The following is a 15,196-nucleotide window of genomic DNA, read 5'->3' as shown; positions in this document are numbered from 1 at the left end:
TGGCTGCATCTATATTCTGAAACTTTGAGATTAACTTTTTTTTTGTATGTTGCGGTCTCTCTCCTGAATCAATTCAAATTTTCAGATGATTCAAAGTAGATGCATTTTTTAATTGCCAATGTAGTTTAACCGGGTAATTACAAGTAATAACAAAGTTTAAATGGAACCAGCATTGCCTGGTGCAATTGTAGTATCCCGAGAATGAAAGTGTTCAGCAGTCTGCCCACTAAGAAGAGGCAGCATTTGAGAAATAAAAAGATACCAAATAAAAATACTTCATTCTCACCACTGCCTTGCCTGTAGTAATGAAATTAGTATTTTGAGAGACTGATATATCCTCTCCTCCTGCCCCCCTACTGCACCAAAGTCTCCTAATGCATGCCAATGCTTGAGCATTTTCCATAGCCTTTCTAGTTTTCTTCACTGTACTTTTATGTTTTAATTGAGATAGTAAAGGACTTTTAGAAAAAGAGCTTTTAAAAAAGAGCTTTTATAAATCAAAAAATGCTGTAGCTAAAAGTTGTAACCACTATGAAGGGTCCTACTCCTGGTTTTTGGTTTTTTTCCTTCTCTCCCTGTGCATATTATATGGTTCTTTATATACTGGCACAGTTTCATAGTAAGAGTCATAAAGGGTACCCTTTATCCAGCCTAACATTGTCTGATTGGAATATTTTCCTGGATTTTGGACCTGTGAATTTGAACTCCCTTAAGTTAAGGAAGAGGATAAGATGATTAGTAAGAAAAACATGAGTCAGATTTTAGATGCAAAGCTCTTCCTTCAATTATCAATAGTATTTTATGTGAAGTAGAAAACAGCTTTTAGAAGTACAATTCAGTGAAAAGCAGAAGGGCAGACTAAACATTTATTTCATAGGGTTGTTTTTATCTGGAGGATGGGTGTGCATCCCTTACACGCGGCTGCAAAGGCTGAACTCTCCATTTGAAAGCACTCAGTCTGCAGTGTGTCAAAAATAGTACCGTCCTGGACATGCTTAAGTTTTTGGCAGCAAAGTAGCACAGTATTTTCTTTTACAGTAAATATATAGATGTATTCCACAGTGACACGTAGAGCAGATGTTTCTAAAAATGCAAAGAAATTCCAGTCTGTTCATGTTGATGTCGTAGCTTTAGTCCTTCAGAACAGAACTGGTTAAACAATGCAGTCATGGTGGAAGTATGAATATTTGAAGAGTCTGTGTATGAAGTCAACATCTTGTATGGCCATGACATCTACAAATAAAAGGACAGCATATTTCAAATTCCCCTATAGAAACAATAAAGCATTCCTTTTAAAAGTTTTCAAAGTGAGGGACCATTCTGGTATTCAGAGTTCCAGCATAACAGGCTTGACTCATCGACAGATGACACATCAAGCACAGGGAATTTGAAAAAGCACTACTTAACCTCACTAAAAAAAAAAAAATCATACTTTTGAGAACAGGAAAGAAGGAAAATTGCTTTCTGATCCTTGACTCCACTATGTTCAAAAAGGGTAATGAATGTTCTGATGAAACATACTTCATTGGACAAATAAATCTGGTTCAAACTGACAATGTTATGTAAAGGGATGTCCGAGTCTGTTTAAAAATCATTTTGAAGCAGAACAAAAACATACAAACCAAAAATCCGTCAGGAAGCAAGATATTAAATTTGCCTGCGCATTAATTTTTTTTGGTTGTTTCTCTTATAAAAACTTTTAGTCATTATTTTGAAAATATTCTACATAACAAGATGCCTGACAGAACTGGGCAGCTCCTGGTGTAGCAATTTATTATAAATACGAAGAGAAGCGGTTTAATTACAAGAAATCAAGCGTAATTGTGTGGTGGTTTTTCCTACAGTGTTTTCTATTCATTAACAAGTTAGATGTTTGGAAAATTTCAGTGGCATCAAAGCTAAATGCTCTTTCTCTTCTAAATCCTGCAGGAGTTCCTAGTCCCCTTTCAGTTTAGTTGCCATCAACCTGGGTAAACGGTCTGGGAATAGATTGCTACAGATATTTTATATTTCCTTCTCCCCACCAGGTTATTCTTGTATGTGCTTGAAGGGTTTCACGTGAGTTCTAGGAATGGCAGTGGGTTCTTGGCTTTGGAATTAGTTCCTTTAGGAAAAGAAACTTACCAGTATGTCACAGTAGTGTTCTGAGACCTCAGCCTGGATTGAATTAGTGCTTACCTCAGATACTTTGCAGTTTGCAGGCTTGATTTTGATATCCTTCCTTATTTTCTGTATATTTATACTGTTGGATTTGTCTCTGTTAAAATCTAGTAGGAGCAGTTTATTACACAGTTAAAGTAATACAATTCTGTGTATTCCTAAGAGTTAATGACACTTTTTTTCTAGGCCTGGTTTTGTCCAATGTTTTAGCTAACACTGAGTTGTTACTTCTCTCCATTAAGTTTTATTGTTTCTCTCCCTGTCCTGCCAGGACCACGTCTTTGGTGAAACTAATTTCTTGAGGTGCAAATAATGTAAAACTTTAACTAGAAATAAACTGATATATAAAACATAGTCACATATAAAACATTCGTGGTGATGGTAGAAATGTTTAAAAGGAAAGTATCTGGGATGAGAGATTTTAATGAAACCTCACAGGTCGGACTTTTCTTGGGTTTGATATATTGAAAAAGTACTGAATCTGAGGTAAACAGTGTGTATCAGCCAGAGTTGTTCTTGTTTGTCAGGAAGGGATTCCTGGGTGATGCACTCAAAATGAGTTAAAATTCTCTTCAATTCTTCTTTTTAGATTAATCACCACATATGAGAAAATCTGTGTTACTCCGTGGTTCAAAACAGCAAAGGAGATACTGGATTTTTTTGGTTAAAATAATCTGTATCATATATGTAATGTAGTAATGTAGGTAATAAATCTTGTGTCCCACTGGCAGGTCACTAAAGGAGCAGTGAGTGCCATCCCCTCCAACACTCTGCTGCTCATCCCCTCCCAGCCCACTTCTATCTGTTACACAGCATAAAATACTAGAACATTTGCGATGTGATGTGAAATGCAAACCGTGTTAATCTATAGCTAAAATAGAAGACAGCTTAAATGTTTTAATTTAAGGTATTTGTAAGAAAATCAATAACTAGTTTAAAAAGAATCAATTTTGTAGGATTTTAACTTCCATCTCCTGCTTCTGGTATAAACCTGCTGAAACGGTTGGCTCATTATCATCATTACGTTGCCTTGAATATTTGCATAGCGTTATAAAGGACGTTGTAGGCTTTTGGTGAAAGTTTTCAGATCAGTTCAGGGCAGAGGACTGGCACGTGCTTTTTTAATTACAATTCTGACCACAGCTGCAACACTTTTAACTGGACTACACCAGTGTAGTATGCAAAGAAATGTTAAAAAAACCCTCAAACAATCAGATTTTATAAAAGGAACAAACACCACCAACACTCTGTCTCTGCAACCAAGGCCCAAACACCATTCTCAGCCAGTCCCAGGTGGACAACCCCAAGAATGAGCATTTCTTTTGTCTGTCATACTAAACAGGGCAACGTGGTGTCTGACATCTTGTGTAGAGCTTTAAATCAGTTAGGAGATATATCGGATCATTATTACTGGCTTGATTCAGTTGCTTTAAAATAACAGTCTCTTGTCATTTGGGATGCAATGAAGTATCTGAGACAGGTCATGGGGTTTGCAGATTGTGATCTATGGAAACCCATAACCTTCTGGGTTAGCAGCTGGAGGCCAGCGTGAATATCACAGGTCCTGTCAAAAAGCACTAGATACTTGTGAAATACATTGAACTTTACATTTTCAAGGTTTTAATGCATCTCAAATACCTTTTGAAATTAAAGGGATGGTAAACTCAGGATTACTTCTTTGAGTACTTTATATAAACACCTAGAATTGTGTCAGCCTGCATAGTAGGAATGGTTCATATCAACTTTTCCTAAGGTTACCCACATTTATTAAAGTTAATATAAGTTATTGTAATTGGATAATGTATCTGTTATTAGTGATTTGTCTGACACAGCTAACTATTATTCTAAGAGTAGTGTATGAAAGGAACCAATGGAAGAAAGAAAAACCGAGATAGTGCAGATTTTTATATCAAAATATAAAATAATGCATTTGTATAGGAAATTATGCACAGGAATATCTAGGAAGCTGTTGACAGAAATACAAAGAAGGCAAGCCATTCTGGGAAGCAAGCCTGTTGTAGCTAAGAAATACGTCCTTAAGCTTCTTGTGAAGGAAAATGCTTGTTCCAGGTGGTGAGAAAAAAAAGCCCAGAACAACGTTTTGCTAACCAGGTATTGCCTGTTGTAAGAATCGCATGAGTTTCAACTCTTAATTTTTCAGCAAATGATCTAAATGCAGCATACAAGACCATTCATTTGGGAGATCTCCTTGGCTTAGTGAAGTCTGACAGCATGAAAAAAGGCTTGGAAGTGTTTGCATTTTCTTCACACTTGCTGAGCAAACTGACAAAACATTAAGCATCACAAGCGTTAACACTATTTGTTTACGATGAAATAGTAGGTTTTGCTGCAAGAGCAGAAAATAGCAGTAGTGAAATATCACATGGTGCAACTAAAGAAACTCTTGGGACACTTACAAAAAAGCTAACAAGACAAGAATCAGCACAGGAAAGATTTGTCAGCCAGCTGCTTACTTCTAGATTTGTGATGTACATTTAATAGCTGTCTTTCCTTTCTGTAAAAGTAGGGACTTGTGCATAGCTGCTAAAATGCCTTCTAATGTTGTTGTCCAAAACGTCCTTGTATATAAGTAAAACAGTTTAATATCAAAATTAAGACAATTGCTTCCAACTGTTTGGGTGATATTTGTAGTACTGCCTGGATCCACATGGATGGAAACAAAACAGAAAAACAAAACTATTTACTTTTGTAGAAGTAAGGAAGAGCAATCTTTCTTAGAACTTTGTATAAGAAAAGGTGGGTTTGAAACAAATTAATTTTTTTACGTGTGCTAAGCCTGCTTTCCCTAGTAAGTTAGCCACCATCCATACAAACTGATTTTCTGATAATCTCTAATATCTTTATTGCTCAGCAGTTCTCAACCATTTGTTGTCTCCTTCCTTGTGAAGCAGAGAAAGATGTGAACTGGTACAAAGCTGGTCGAGAGTTATTTCATATCTATGGTCAAGGACGGAATTTATCTGGAGGAGGGTTCTCTTCGAACCATTCCTCTCAAAACCTGAAGCCTCTCTGACCGTGGCACTACATATACATGCAATACAAAGATCATCTTGTTTGGGACTCATGAGATTTTCAGTGGAAAGTTAAAATTGCACAGATGTACAGTTGAAAATTATGCCTTTAATTGTGTGCCTTGAGATCGATTTTTGGGTACTGACATTTGAAAATGTTAGCCTTTGCCTAGAAATTATTCCATGATAAATCTGTTCATCTAACAACATATTCTGTCCAAATATCTGTCATAGTTAACAGAACCAGTGTTGATGCAGTGTCTTATATTCAAATTATTTCTTATATTTAGTGAGTTTCTTTGTGCTTTAGTTTTCTTTGCCAGTAGTCAAGGTGGGTAGGAGAACTGTACAAGAGCTTTTTTTCCCAATATTGCTGACCAAAGGAATCAGCAAGGGTTCTAAGAGTTCTAAAATATTCTGCAGTTCAAGAGACTTTTTGGGTAAGACAGAGGCTTTTAAAGTGCATTAGAGGGGAACTTCTAACTTTTTCTTCCCAATAAATTGAATAGTAATGAAAAGTTTAATCTATATTGGAATTGAAAAATATTAAACATACAAAAATTGTTCTGAAGTTTTATTTCATTTTTTTTAAATGGAAATTCTAAAGTTTTGAGATATTTTGATCTATTTTTATTTCTAATTTTTCTTCTCATTTTTGTATTTTCTTTCAGTGAGAGGGTTGCAAGGCTAGAAAAGCATATGTGAGAGGTGGTATGGAAACAGCAGAGAACAATGGGTTGTTTACTACTTCTATTGTTTTTATTAAATCAACTGCTAATAAGACTACTTGTAAGAATCTTCAACTCAAAATGAAACCATATTGTCTGTAATTTAACTTGAAGTATTTCATTTCAGTACTATTATTGTGTCAGTGCTGGAAAACAGTATCCTACTCGTATTTTTGTATAGTTGAGCGTGAAGGAAGCCATGCATGTCTTGGGAAGGCAAGAGACAACAGAAGTAAATTGAAAGGTGAGAGGTTGCAACTTTGATTCAAGGAAAGGTTTTTTCGACTTAGGGCACTGGAAGAGTGGAACAGGTTGTCCAGAGAAATTGTGTATTCTACATCTTTAGAGATTTTTCAAGACCTGATTGGTTTGATTCTGGAACACCTGTGTCTAATCACATGGTTGACCCTGCTCTGAGAAGAAGTTTGGATTAGCCACGATCCTTTCAGTACTCTTTTTCTCTCAAATTATCAAGAAATACATCACTTACAGTGGTTGGTTTGACAATGTGTGTGCACAGGAATTGAGAACTGAATGGAAATGACTGCTATCTAAGAAAAGATAATTTTATATAGGTCTTAGAACACAGTCTGTAGTGTGTTTTAGAAATAACATGAATAATGGAAGTGATGTTCTAGGAGCATGGTGGTCCATGTCCATGGCTCTGTTGCTGCTTGCCTAAGTCATACAGGAACAGTAAATATTTAGAAAGGAAAACTTTAGCTAAAGGGCGGTCATCTCTGGTTCCATCTGCTGTCAATGAAAGGAGAGAGTCCTGCTTTCTGGCAGAGACCGGTACATGGAGAGTGCAGAAGTTGGATGTGTTAAGCTAAATGTCATCTTTTTTATTACATCTCAAGTCCCTATGTCTGAATTTCTTGATACTTGGACACCTGTAAGGCACTTGTCTTTTATCTCATTCTTTGTTTTCTTTATAGACCAAGCTGTACATGAAATGACACTAAAAGCAGGTAAAGATACAATTACACAGATAGAAACAGTTTGCAGTCAAGTGACAATTTTTGATTGATTTTTAATTAATATTTAATGGAGATAAAATGTGCCAGGTTAAAACAACTCAGGCCTCAGAGCTGCAAAACTGCTTTTGTAACTCTCCGTAAAAAAAAGTATTCATCAATTTTTGTCCATCTATTTGACTGCCTTCTAATAAAATACAGAGTTGTTTTCAAGAAATCCAAGAAGAAAAACTTCCAGAAGCAAAATATGTTAAGATATGTCACTGAAAACAATTCTGTTTTCAGAGTAAAAGTAGTAATTTTGGCTGTCACAACTATGAAATGTCTCTGTGACTGCATACACACAGGAGTTAAGGTCAGCAAAGAAAGTTAAGTCTATACTCTTCTGATAAATCCTTATATTTTTGGCGTTCTGTAAATAAAACCCCTGCGGAAGATACATTCAAGACAGCAGTCAATTTTATGCCTGCATTTTTAATCTATTTCTTCTGCGAACTTTTGCAGAGTTGTTGCAGTTATTTGCTTTCAAATGAGAGGGGGATCCCATATTTAATTTCCTCCTGTCTACAGATCAATAATTTGATATTCTTTTTGACATTGGGTAGGGTAGATTTTTTTTATATGCCTCCCACACTCTTAATTTTAAGTCACTTTCATTGTAATAAAAGAAAATATAAAAGCATAAACCAGTGCATTTCAAACATAAATGTATGAAAAATAATATTAAATGGTTAACCACCTGGGCTGGTCGTGTATAGAAACACTCATAATAAAGGTGAAAATTGAACTCATTACATTTTTTTCATATTGCAAAGTTCAGTTCTGTATCCCAAAACCAAAGTAAGCCACCTACACTTGTACATGTTTGTGTTGCACTACGCAACTTTAAAAATATAAAGAATTTAATTATGTAGGTATTTGTTATGGAAATGCAGATTTTATTAGTATCTTTTGTGGATCTATATCTTCTGGGAAATATCCTTTCCATTTGGTGATAGATGGGAGAATTGACGTCTTGTATTAAGAGAATAAGATTTAACCAAGTTATTAAAATTCTCTGAATCTAAAGTAAGGCCTATGCAGAAAGGCTTCCTTCCATTTGAAGTCCATAGCAATTTCCCAAACTCTGATGGGGAGCAAAATGTTTACCCAGGGAGGACGGGAGGTCTTGGGCATTAAATATTCTCTTCAGATATATTGAACTGTTTATTTGGGTTTTGAATATTTTATCAATTCTAAAAGAAACCCTTTCTCTTTTGTTTGTTGGAGGTTTCTGTGTGTTTGTTTGTTTTTTTTCTCCTTCCAGTTATATCTATCTCATAAGTCCCATTATGTTTATGACTTAGAGTTTTAGATGTTTTACTCAGTTTTGTTCAAATTTTAGATTTTTCATCGCAGTAATTCTACTGTAAGGGCATTAACTTGACTTTACAGATAGGCAACAGTTTTCCCTTATCCTTCAAGCTTCCATCTTTTGCCATGATGGATTTCATTATGGCCAGAAGACTTGTGTGTGTTGATGAGGCCGTAAGCTGAATGGAACGGAAGAGGAAACGTTGGGAAAGAACAGCCAAAACAATTCATTGTTTGACACAAAGAGAATCATAAAGGTTTCTTTTTTGGCCTTCTCTTTCTATCATATATCAAAAGATTATTTTTTGACTGTCTCTGGAAACATTTCATTTTGGTAGGTTTGGATGTGATTCACATGGTTTTGCTTCCATATCATGTTAATGTTTTCAAAATAAACTTAGATTAAATTGTAGAGAATAAATTACTTTAATTCATCCCGTGCAAATAGCAGCATGGTGTACCTCATGTGAGAAATTTTTGGTATTGTGGTCTCAGAGTTGACATTTCCAGAGGTAGAAGTAATCTCCATCATATCCTTGGACACGGAGGATCCCAAAAGGAATAGAACTCAGATTCCATAAGTCAGGGAACCGATGCCCAAGAATCTTCACTCTTTTGTTCTTTCTTGACAGGAGGTGAAAATATAGCTAGAAGGAAGTGGACATGAAGGGCTCATCTTTCCCTTAATGATTTTATCAATTCTTCTGTTTCCTTGCTCTGATAAAGTTGTTCTTATTAATGATGGATAAATCCACTGAGTTTTTCAGCTAAGATTTTATCTTTCGAGAATCTCATGTTCAAAATTCAGCCAGTGCTGATATTATATGGAATTGATTTCCTTCTTATTTTCAGAGAGACTAAACCGAACTTGAGTGGATATTTAACAAATAAACGGTCTGCTTTTTCAAACACTGACACTGAAGTTGGCATAATGATGATATACTTGCTGTCAGTCAAAATTATTTCCACTCCCTAAAACAAAGAGTATTTTAAAGTCTTTGCTTTGCTTGGGGAAGAATGTCTTGATCCTGGTACCTGGCCATCTTCAACAAGCTGTGTATAAACACATAATGCTTTCTAGGCCAAAGTTATGGACCTGATTCTCCCTCCAAATCAAGTTCAAAACCGTGCATAAAATGCTTCCAGCTCTGTTTTGAAGTAGTTCCATAAGAGAGTCAGTCAAATTATATTAGCTGATACCTGAATTTGATTGGTGTGTACGTTGTAATTTGAATAGTGAGTTGTATTTTTCCCCTAATTATTTTACGGATGTAACAGTATAGCTTCAAAATATCTTCATAGGTCATGTCTGAGTTGTTTTCCTTGCCTCACAGGTGCTATCTGTTTGCTAGTGTTCATCTCAAGAAGGATTTTTTTAAAGGAAGAGAGAATCTTATACTAGTAAGATGGATGATGGAGTTCCTCGATATAATATCTGTATATATGTAAAATTCTGTAACAAGAGCCCTATGTAATTGTTAAAGCAGAGTGGCCTGAGAGAGGATGGTGATTCTGATCTACAAAGAGTTTAGAAGGAGTTAGACTTTAAAGTGGAATGGTAAAAGGAGGTGTTTGACATATAGAGAGTAGCTTTATCAGATGTAGATAAGTTAAAAATGTGAAGGGAGGAGTGGTAGTCACACATCAGGATTTAAGCTAGCCTTTTATCTTTCCTGAGACAAATCTGATGCGGAACAGTTTGGAAACTAATGTTACTGTTGAGACTCCTGGAAATGATTTAACAGTCAAATAAATCATGTCCTTGGAAACTCAAATGCTACCTCTTTGCCTAATGTGGACATGGCAGTACACAGTATCTTATACAGGAGTTCATTGGAAAACAATCATATTTCCTCTGTGAATTTTACCTGCTTTGTCTAGGCGTGCTGATTGTTTCCCTTTCTCTGAGGTATTTTTGACTGCTGGTGTTGTAGTGCAGTCAGTCAGTAATACTTACACACCTCCGTGAACCGAGGGCGGGAGTTGCGTTATAAGCTGATGCTCATCAAAAATAGAAAGAAGTCTGACTGAAGTTCATGCACTTATGTCATCTACAGAGACTTGCTAGCTGAGGGAGAAAATAGCACAGAATTTTATCTGGAATGAAATTTAAGGCCTCTTAATGCCATATTTATCATTTCCTTGAAGAGCATGGCTGACTTAGGAGGGCATTGTTGAGCCTTTGATGTTTTTGGGATCAACAGTTCTTTCAACAGCTTCCTTAAAACCTAGTCAAATACAGCTGAGTGTAGTAACTCACTTTCCACAGATAGAAGTTGAAGTCATATCCCAAAGAAGTGATATTTTCATATCTACCTAGTTATAATGTTTTCTAGTAAAGGGAACAACTAGAACCTCATCTTGCAAACCTCTACTGGGTCAACCTTCTTGATGCTGTTGGAGAATATGGTCTGTCAGCTGCAGAAAATCATGAGGAACAGACTGGGGCAGATATATAGTGAATGCAGCTTCTCAGAGGAGCATAAGGACAACAGTTTTCACTTGGGAGCAGTTCTGTTTAGCAAATGTCAAGAGAATGGCTTATTTATGTAAGTAAATTGTGAAGGATTCGACAGAAAATTAATAGCTGGTATAGCTTCAAAATCAACTGTTATTCATTTGATACACTTTTGTTTCATTTGTGTAGGTCTGTGTGCAGGGTGTAGTATTCACTGACAAACTATTTAGTCTTTCTTGCAATATAAATTTAATACATTAATAACTTTCTTCTGATTAATTTGCAAAACTCAACTGCTTTTAGAAGATGATGCCATTGATACTTGAATGGAGTAGCTGGGGACTATGTTTTTTCTGTCATAAATTTCCAGTTTGGTGGCTTAACATATCATCCTGTTTACCTTCAGACTTTTATAAGAGTGGCTTCCGTGCTGTTCCATCCTAAAAGTCAAAATCTTTTTATTAGAATATGAATTGTATCTGTTAGACATCACTTACCTTGTAATGGCATATTAGCCTAAAGGAGCACAGTCTGACACTTTGATTCTTCAAACAAAGAGAAGGAAAAACACTGTGATAGAAAAACATGAGGTTCATTTCTTGGGGAACAGAAGAACAAAATAACCCAGACCTTGCTTATTTCATGTGTTTGAATACTAATATTTCTCTAACATCCATAAGTCCACATCTAGAATGTTGATATTCTGCTTGGAAATGGTTATTCTGCTGTACGTGTGAAATGACATTATTTTGCAGATGTTAATTTTGCAAAAAAAAAGTAATTTTCTGAAAATATAGATTCTTTGCAAGCTGTGTACTGAGTAAATGCTTAGTTTGAATGCTAGTAAATGGAAGGGTTCAGCAAAAAGTTTAGGAAAGGCTTCTGTGTCAGCGACGTTTCAGGGCAGCAGTCTGCTCACTGTCCTGTCTGTAACCCGTAAAACGGTATTTGGTTGTTATTCATTGCAGCGAGACGTGGGAGAACAGCTTCTTGGGCTGGATCCGAGCACCTGGAAAAAGTAATTTTATTACTGCTGGAACTGTACCGGTACCTTCAGGTGAGGACTTTCTTTTGTTTGGACATAGCCCATAGCCCATTCTTGGCTTTTATAGCCTACTGAGTCCTAGAAATTAAAATAAGCACCGTTTCCTTCCTTTTTTGAGTGTTTGTATGATGAAGTTTTCCTTTATCAACTTAGTACTAAAAAGCTCAGCTTCCTCCTTCCTTTCATGATTTGTCTTTGCTCATAAGAATACATTCACATGTAAATGAGTATTTTCCAATTGGAATACATTAATCTGTAAATGAGTGTTTTTCAATGTCGCCTATATTCTTGTATCAAAAGTCCGACGTGCTATGAAGTGTTTTAGTTAATTTTCTTCTGTTGCCTACACCTTCACTAATTCTGTGGTCCTACCTCCTTAAACATCTCTCTTAACACAGTCTTATTAGCGATGCTTTCACGTTCTTTGATCTCTTGCTAGAAGACTATTAGAAAATTACAAGATCAATTTTTCATATCTAAAATGTTGTTGTCCTTAGTCACAGCCTTCTATCTGCTGCTCCTCTGTCAGAAACACTAACATTTTTCCCAATAATGTTCTGTAGAATTCCCACTTTGCTGGTTTGGTGTTCCTCCTTGTGCAGCCTGTTCTGCTAAGCCCCTTTACCAAGGCAGTCAAGATGGAAATACTGGTTCTAGTCTACTTCAGTCTTCAGGAGAAGCCTTTTGAATATTAGAAAGATCGAAACATTCTCAGGGTATTCAACTTTATGGAATTTTAAAGAGCATATCACTTTTTCTGATACATTATTTATATTAAATGGATCCAGTTTCAATTTAAATCAATTATTTTGATTTTTATGAACAATTAAGAGGCTTGTAACTTTAGTCTAACCTGTGCTTAGCAAATAAATGAATTCTAAAATTAAAATGTTTAAATCTATACATTATGGAAAATAATGTCAGTAATCAATTAATTCATTTCTTTGTAAAGCAAAGTAATCAAAACTACTATCCCTGGTAGAATATTCAGAAAAAAATCTAAAATATCAGTGGTATGTGTTACTTTTGAGTTTTTCTTTTATTTCTAGTGTATCAAGTTTATGCTTACTAGTATTCCTTTTTAGGGACCTCAATTTGCATTGATTATACTATCTGCTGCTTCTGTGTTCAGCTATATTGTATGTAGGCATGTTATTTTTAGGACATTTCGTCCTCAACTCAAATCTGGTGCCTGTTCCCTCTGTGATCCCTTTTTTAGATGGTTTTTCAGCAGCAGCAGTCATTCTGCAGTCTGTAGTACTTGTGCTGATATTTAGCAAAAAAATGTGAGCAGTATCTCCCCTGAAAGCATCAAAGTGCCTTTCCTCAGAGTATATACCAATAAAAGATCTAACTAGGTAGTTTCTCTTACTGAGACCTAATTGGGGTCCATTTATTTACATCTTAAATATAGTTTAAGTTGCAAAATAATATCTTTTATTCACGTCTGTTTGGCTAGTTTTAATTTCAGGGGGTTTGTTCGTTTGTGTGGGGATAGTTCCTATTTTTTGTAATTAAAAAATTATAATTCATTATTTTCAACAGCATTCCATTAAATTTTACTGCTGTAAGAACCATACAGTATCCTTCAAAACAATGGCTTTATTTCCTTTAGTGGAATTAATTAATTTCTTAATTATACACATGTTCAAGGTCAGAAATTATAATGACATTGTAGAATCTTGAATAGAGGCTTTTTGTTTGTTTCAGTCTCATTTTCTTGTCTCCTGAAGTTTACTGTGAGAACTGGGAGTGATTTCTGATGCGGAAGTTAAGGAAGTAGATGTCCATCCCTATCAGTTGCTGAAATCAGATTATAGTGATTATTCAGGATTATACACTGAAGTGGTAACGTGAATTCTATTCATGTCACATGTCTGGCATTTACAAAGTGGCGGAAATCATTAAGTACATCCAGATGACAAAAGCCACCATCTACCAAACACGTGTTACAACACCCTGGACTGCACAGGGATCTGACAATGTCGTCTATAGACACTTGCAGTTGCCAGGCCCTTTTCATTTGCTTTATTGTAGTTCAGTCCTAAAGCTGATATTTTTAACTTGAGATGAGTTGCCTGAAGCTGCCATTTTTGGGGAGTTTAAGATAAAACATTTCAGCCGTACTGGGGAGCAATACCAGCATAAACCCAACTATTTTTTCTTAAAATAAAATAAAGTACTTCTGGCCGTTTTATTGGCATCAGCTCTATGCTTGGGAACAAGGATTAAAAATGAGTTAAAAGCCTTTGGAAACTCTGTTCAGCATCCTTTGACATGGGGTTTTGAAAACTGTTTTCATGAATGAGTCTGCAGGGCACTGAAGTGGTGCAGTGATAAAATTCAGAAGCTGATGAGGACTTTTCTCCGAAACTGCAGTCATGATCCGCACTTTATTCAGGTGTAATAGTTCAGTTATGCTCTTTGGGGTCAGAAATAGATTCATTTTTATACAGCAGGTACCATGACACACTAGCGAGCTGTGAGCAAGTGACTTTCCTTCCACAAGAAAAATCTGTAAATCAGAGAATAATAACGTTTAGTACTTAAAGAATTTTGTAGAATAATTGTCTTGGTGAAGCCGCATGTGCTAGTTAGCATTTTCTGCCTTTACATCATGTTAATTCCTATAAAGTATGTCTATATTTTTTGTATGTTTAATGATTTTTTACCATTCCTTTGCATAAATAACACTCTACTTTCTATGATTAGTTTCCCAACTTTTATTGTGGTTCATCAAATATAACTATCCTACACAGACGTGTGTCTTCAGCTGAGACATGTATTGCCTTACCATGGAAAGAACTCTCTGGTTGTTTTTCTTGTCATTTTTTTGTAAGTGAAGTATGTCATTGAGGTCCACCCAAGAGAAAAACACAACTGTTGTCTCAGAGTTAGAAAAAGGACTGTTCAGCAGTTTTTACATCTTTGAAAGAAACACAACCTGGTCTAGACAGCTCAGTGGGTGATAAACATACACGAGCAAAATCTGCTATAAAGTATGTCAAGTATTTCCAATAACTACTTCCAACAGTAAAAGAAATCGTTAAAAAGTTCTTGGCATAAGTAAGGTACAATGAGGATTTTACAGAGAAAATCCTGCGTTTTGTTTTCTGCAACTAAATTTTTCTAGAAGAGTTAATGTTATTATTTTTGAAATGGGAAGATGTTTAATATATGTTGTTTTGTTTCTGTCTGATCTTGTTATCCCGGGGAGAAAGAAGTTGCAAAAGCTGCAAAGTTCTCGCTGGAAACGTATTACACACTGTGTGAAAGAAGGTATTGCACAAAGTAAGGGGAAGGACAAAAGAGGAAGACAAAGGCCTTTATTCTTGATCTTGACCTCGACTAGTGTTTTGCACAAGGATGTGGGAGTACTTTTCTTCTTTTTGAAATACTTGAAAGTGAGAACATTTGCATGCTGACCTGAACAAATGTGTAGA

This window comes from Patagioenas fasciata, chromosome 5, assembly GCF_037038585.1.
Source record: "Patagioenas fasciata isolate bPatFas1 chromosome 5, bPatFas1.hap1, whole genome shotgun sequence".
NCBI lineage: Eukaryota > Metazoa > Chordata > Aves > Columbiformes > Columbidae > Patagioenas > Patagioenas fasciata.
The sequence above is the reverse complement of the archived record's forward strand: the minus strand, read 5'-3'. Positions refer to the sequence as shown.